Genomic DNA, 6,333 nt, shown 5'->3' on the forward strand with positions numbered 1-6,333 from the left:
GTGGAAATGTGGCAGGTGTCAGCAATGGAAAAAGTTGCGCCCACATTTTTGTGATTTCCACACTGCTGACAGAGTTGTTGTAAGGAAAACAATCGCCAGGACTGGAATGTATTCAGAGATGTAATATATGAAAGGTACCAGGATCCTGCCGCCCTTTGCATCTGGTACCTCTGACTCTGCTGTGGCAGAGTATTAGCCAATGTACTTTCGTTTAGTTACTATGGGGTTGTGGGTTCAGATCCTACATTCAGGTAAGCAAGGATCTGTCCCTTTTTCTTTTATACAATTTTATTAATTTTTAATATTTATGCCTCGCCTTTCAAGCAAATTCTTACAGTAGGTAGCAATAATGCACTACCCAAACTCACACATCCCTGCAGCCCTTAGTTCTCTGGCTGATGGATGGAGCCATAATAGGGTTCTCTTTAGTTCTGCTGTCTTGAATATTCTTTCTGGCAGGGAAAGGGAAGAAAGTGCCCTGGAACTGTTCCTTCTCCAGCAGATTGGAAGGAGAACAGCTATTCGCCATGATGGCTAAAACTGAACTTAAATGTACAGAAGAAGTACCGTATATCTTGGAATACCAGAGGCTGAGAGAAAAAATGAGGAACGGCATATCATTTTCACATTCTGCTTTGTTGGGCTGCTGTTTGATTGCTTTTGGAAACAGAATTCTTGATTAGCTGGACTTTGGTGTCGTCTATGAAGATAATTATTATAGATCAGTGGTTCCCCCAGAATTTTTCCTTCTGGACCACTTGAAGATCGGTGAGGGGCCTTCGTTGAACACTTCTTTTTCTTTTGGCCTGTTGTGGCAATTGTAACGCACAGTGCTAGGTGCTGAGCAATTTTAAATTGCATTTAAATTGCTTCATTTAGTTCTTATATATTATGCTATTGTATTACAATTTCAGGAATTAAAAATCAATAGGAATATTTAATGCAATGAATGTGCCATCTCCACAAATCCAGACACACTGCATACCACCTAAATGAAACAATTTGAGAACCCTGTATAAATCTTGTGTTCAAGTCGACCTGGAGTCAAATCCCTGCTCAAAGAGGAAGCTCATTCTCAGTTTTTGCTAGCTTCGCAGGCTTCTTGTGAAGCCAAAATGCTGTTCTGGGTTCATTGATAGAAGGGTGAAATAAAATGGAATGAGCAAATTATTCCCTCAAAAGTAATAGTATCCAGTGTTGCCACTGAGCATATGTGGGAACTGCTTCAAATTTCTGCATGAAATCTCACGAGTGAGTCTGCTGGGTGCAGCTGCCATTACGTGCTGGATTAAATTTTAAATGCTATTTTGAACGCCATTACAAATTGCAAAGCCATAGGTTTGTGCTGGCATGTTTATAAAACCTACACATAGCCATGTGCGGCTGAACACTGGCATGAGTTGGCACTTAATTTAATGGTGGCCCTGCACCCTGAGTGATACTGTGAGCTGTCCCCAAAACTCACAGGTCTTGCAGGATGGAGCAACAAGTAGCTAATTTCTTAACTAGTGTGATTTAAGTATGTAGTTAAAAAGAGTGTTGGACTAGGGTTGGGAAGACATGAGGTAACCCCAGGGCAGTCCCCATCTACCACAATAATGTACCTCAGTGTGTTGTTGCAAATATAAAAGGAGCGGAGAAGGGAAGAACTTTGTATGGTGCTCCGAGCTCCTTGAAGAATGGGAGGGATAAACATATAATAAATGAATTAAATACATTTCTAAAAAGGGAGGTATTGCTATCAGGACTCAAACCTATGTAGAAGCATGTCTTTCCAAACCACATGCCCCCCCCAATAGTTTATAGATACTTAAGACATGAGGAAATTGCCTGCCTCATTTCATTAACCAGTTGAAACCCTTTGTGCTCCTCTGACTTTTAAGGAAAAAAAGACAACAATCAATAGTTTCTGCTGAAGAACAATGCTTAAAAACAAAGTACTATATTCAGCTTTGAATAATAAAGCAAATTGTCTTTCTCCTGAGCGAATTCAAATGTAGATTAAAAAGAGAACAGATATAATAGTACTCACTTAATTGCTTTTCAGTTTTACTGATGCTCTTGCCTGGAGGCAAAACCTTGTTAATTTGAACAAATAGTTTTGGGAAAAGTCAGTAGATGTTGCTGTTGTTAAAAAAACAATACTACTGATGCAGCAAGGTTTGGAATGTATTGTATTCTAAAATATTGTGCCAACAAAAGTAGGGTTGTATAGCAGCTTTGATTAAACAAGATCCTCCTTGCATTTTTCTATTCTTATTTACATCTACCCTGAGTCTTGAATGCTTCCTCCATCTGCTTCTACTGCACTGTCACCAACATGGGAATAGTTGAGAGGAAAAGGATGTTGAAAGCAAAATTGTACTGATCAGTGTCTGAGTGATCATGTTGTTTTTATAGAACAAGAAACAAAATTATGTACTTTGACATATTACTGATAAGAATGGAAGCTTTTGCGTCATATAGAACTCTTTTCAGGTTGAACGTAGAGAATAAAGAAACTTAAGAGTCTGTGGATTGTTATCAAATCTTATGCCATTTTAAATTTGTTAATTTTTAAGATGCCAAAATTCTCTTTTTGCTTCAACTGTTTAACATGACTACTCCCTGGGAAATTGTTACATGAGAATAAAAAAATGATACCTATATTACTTATATCCGTAGATAAAAGTGCAAATCATACTAACAGTCATACAGTTGCAATAAAAATTATTCAACCTCCATTGCAAATCAGACTTATTATCAAAATTAAAGACTTTTAGCTGTTTGCAATGAGCCAATCAAACAAAAGCAACTGAAATAGCTCAATACAACAGATGCTTCAAGTGGTTCCCCCTATTTCAGCTGAAACTGCAACTTATACTGGCTTCTCCAGTCTATTATTCAACCCCCTGAATAGAATCCCACACAACTGCACAAAAACAGGGGTTGTCTCAAGCATACCTGATGCAACTATTCAACTAATCAATATTTTTTTGGGGGGAGGTAAAGGGACCTTGGTCCTTAGGAGGTAGCTCCCATACATGGAAAATCTGACCCAAGGGAGTGCAGCCATCAGGATGAAAAATGACCCCCCCACACTATGGATTGATTGAATGAAACTTTATTTGCGTCAGCCATAGGCCATAGCGACAAAAGAACATTGCAATATACACAGAACAGAAGTAAAAAGTTGATTATATAAAACACAGTTTAGGGTCCTGAATCAGCAGTCAAATGGTGGATCTTATTCTGATTGCCCCAGCTAAAAACCTTGCAACCTTTGCTGTCACCTGCTCATCTTGATCTGCCAAGATAAATGACACTGTGGCAGTGGCTGGGAGACCCAGAATGGACAATAAAAGAGGGCTGATAATCTTATTCCTCAAGTCTTTATAAAGAGGGCATGCGCCACTGATTCAGTACTGCCATCTCCACAGGAACATAAGCGTTTTTCGTGTGGAATCTGTTGGAATCGTCCCTCAAGTACAGCCGAGGGAATACATTCAATCTTGTGAGAGTAAAAGTGCATCTATATTTTGGAATTGCTAGGTTATGCAGATAGGATGCCAGAGAAACAAAATGGGAAGGTGGATTTATGGCATGCCTTTTTCTGATGTCATTATAAATAAGGAGTGAGCTGTACATAGCAAACAAGCAAAGGGGAAATGGCTGCTCAGCTGTACCCACCATTGTGAGGCCTGAGGAGGTGATGATGATGATGCCTCTCCAGCTGCTGTTATTGGCTGTGGACACCCTGTGATGTCACATAAGCACATGGCAGCTCAGTGGATATACAAGAGCGGCCCAAGGGGAAAGCCCAAGGCAAAGCTTGAAAAGGACACAGTAGACAACCGTTGAGTTATTCAGTACTTGGTGATCTCCTTCCGCATGGACGCAAGGTGGCAAATGGAAGGAGGCCATCATCTCTCAATGAGATGCTGTGGAGCAACGAGAAGGCAAGTGTACCTGCTGAGCAGGACCGCGGCTTGAAAGCGGCAGATATCCATGGTCGGAAACTGGTGATGGAGCTGGCAGAAGCTGTGATTAGCATGTGGAAGCCCGGGATGCCGCAGGGCTGAAGGAAGGCTGAAGTCTGTGCACGTAAGCTGGTTGAAATGCACTTTCAGAAGGCCACTGACAAAAGCTGTGTGGATATTTGTGGTCTGAAGCTGGGGTAAGTATGAATGGAGAGTGTGGACATAGGTCATCCACCAGACACAGTATGTCTGGGAATTGCATGTTCAGATAGCAGTGTAGGCTGCCCTCCAGGCTCTGGACGAATGAACCACTAGATATTCATGGGTGGAAGCCAGTGGAGGTTGGCAGGCTGGCCAATGGAGGTGGTTGGATGATAACTGTTGAGCGAGGGTCATTCCCCTCACCGTATCTGTGTTTGTCTTTCATGGATGTCACAAGCCAACGACACTTTGCCCGAAAGCAGCAATGAAGGGGGCAGCAGAGCTTAAGCAAGCCATCTTCTACTTCTAAATCAAGGTATTTCTAAATACATCTAAGTAAAGTTTATGACATTCCCCTTTCCAATACCAGGATGGGAGGCTGTGCAGATGCATCCTTAAGCGGTTGCCACGGGCTACAAACTCCCTGTGATGTCACAAATGGACAGGGTGGCTGAGGGGAAAGAGGTAGTTACTAGTGGGAGGTGGCTGGAATAAGTGAGAAACCCCAGTAGATGGTTCAGGGGAAGTTGGGGTAGGCAGGCAGGGCCAGCTGGATATGCAGAAGTTGAATATGAGCATCTGACTCCCTTCTGTCTACTTGCGTTGCCAACCTTTTGTTCTGTCAGGGCTCCTGTACCAGTCTCGCCTAGATCGCTGTAAAACAAGGAAAAAACACAGGATTTTGGCCCCAGTAAACAGAAGAAAGTCTTACGTTTGACACACGTCACTATTCTAAGGGGCAAGATTTGGCTTTTGGAAGGAGGTCAACAGTAAGCTTATTGTAATTCCCTAATATTTGCTCTTCCTTAAAAATATATACACCTTGACTGTTCATTTCAATTCTGTCTCCTTTTTCACACAAAAGCTTGCCTTCTCCCCCAACTAAGGAGGGCATTATTATAATAATACTTTATATCCTGCTGTTCCGGCAAAATATAATAATCTAAAAGCGCAATACTCAACACATAACGCTGACACAAAACCTTGCACATACACTTTGTAAAAGAATGAAAGTTTACTACCTGAAAGGTAGGTTAAACCAAGAGCCTGTGAGATTCATGACTGAATGGACATTAAACCCACTACTCGCTATTCCAAGTCCAATGCTCTTAATAATATATAGATTCTCATTCCTCATTCAGTGCTGAACACTGTGATGCAACTTGCAAATTGTAGTCACAATGATTTGCTAAACAATACGTTTTCTATTTTATCTGTGGAGGTATGCTACCAACCAAATGAAAGACCGATTTGGATGGAAAGAACCTTCAATATAAATAGAACCTGAATGTCCCTAGGTAAAAATCTAGTGCTGTTGCCAGTAATTATTCTCAAACGTTTTTTAAATCCCCCACGGTCCCAATTCGCCAACCTCAGACATGCATTAACGGTAATGTTGTTGGAACAACCTCATAGAATGCTTAATTCCAACACAACATATAATAATTACCAATTCAAGTCAAACATCAAGTCAAGGACAAATAGACTGAAAAACAGTTTCTATCCAAGAGCTGTGGCCTTTTTGAATGCTGTAACTCGATAGTGTGACCTGGGAGTTTGATGGGTGTTGGTGTGGGTGTGGCTGGAATGTGGTTTGTTTGGTTGTTGTTGTTTTGCTTTTGTTGTTTTTAAGGGATGGCATCCAATTTCGTTGCACTTGTGCAATGTTGCACTTGTGTAATGACAATAAAGAATCTATTCTATTCTATTCTATTCATTTGAGAGAATCAAAGCAACATAAAACAATGCAGGCATTTAGGAAATTACACATCTAAAAGCTCAGCAAAATTCCAAAGCGAGAAAGGAAACTCTCAGATCTTTGCTTAAATCTTCTAAAAACAATTTTATAGCTGCTTTCTCAACTGCAGCTCCAATAACCAGTACGGAATGGCATTTATTCGTGCAAAATGCTCTGCACAACTGCCAGCAAACTAGTATTTTTTAGATAATTATTATTAAAATATGTATGCAGAAACAGCCGTGCGCACCTTGGCAAGAGCCCCAGCCCTTTAACGGTTCCTGCATTTCTGCAGAGCGCCAAAAACCGCGGGAAATAAAAGGGGGGAAAACCCCCTGCCCGGCGGTCCCCCGCGCGCATGCTCTTTTGCAACATCCGAAGCCGACAGGAGCCGGGAATAGCCGCCCGCTCTCTTGCCTCTTCGGAATGCGTCGC

The 6,333-nt window shown here is 41.4% G+C and overlaps 1 protein-coding gene and 1 long non-coding RNA gene across 2 annotated transcripts in view; one reads left to right on the forward strand and one right to left on the reverse strand.

Moving 5' to 3' along the window:
* Positions 1 to 3,087: 3,087 nt before the first annotated feature.
* Positions 3,088 to 6,327, reverse strand: LOC144325960 (uncharacterized). Its single transcript, XR_013391131.1, has 2 exons — positions 6,149 to 6,327; positions 3,088 to 4,814 (listed from the first exon to the last, which is right to left on the reverse strand). It is a non-coding gene; the product is annotated as an uncharacterized LOC144325960 (long non-coding RNA).
* CCDC171 (coiled-coil domain containing 171) overlaps positions 4,143 to 6,333 on the forward strand; it is a 207,451-nt gene continuing 205,260 nt past the window's right edge. Inside the window, exon 1 of the mRNA XM_077921218.1 lies at positions 4,143 to 4,476. The gene's annotated coding sequence lies outside the window, so the exon portion shown is untranslated. The remainder of the gene's footprint in view (positions 4,477 to 6,333) is intronic.

The sequence above is a fragment of the Podarcis muralis genome, chromosome 17 (genome assembly GCF_964188315.1).
Source record: "Podarcis muralis chromosome 17, rPodMur119.hap1.1, whole genome shotgun sequence".
NCBI classification, from domain to species: domain Eukaryota; kingdom Metazoa; phylum Chordata; class Lepidosauria; order Squamata; family Lacertidae; genus Podarcis; species Podarcis muralis.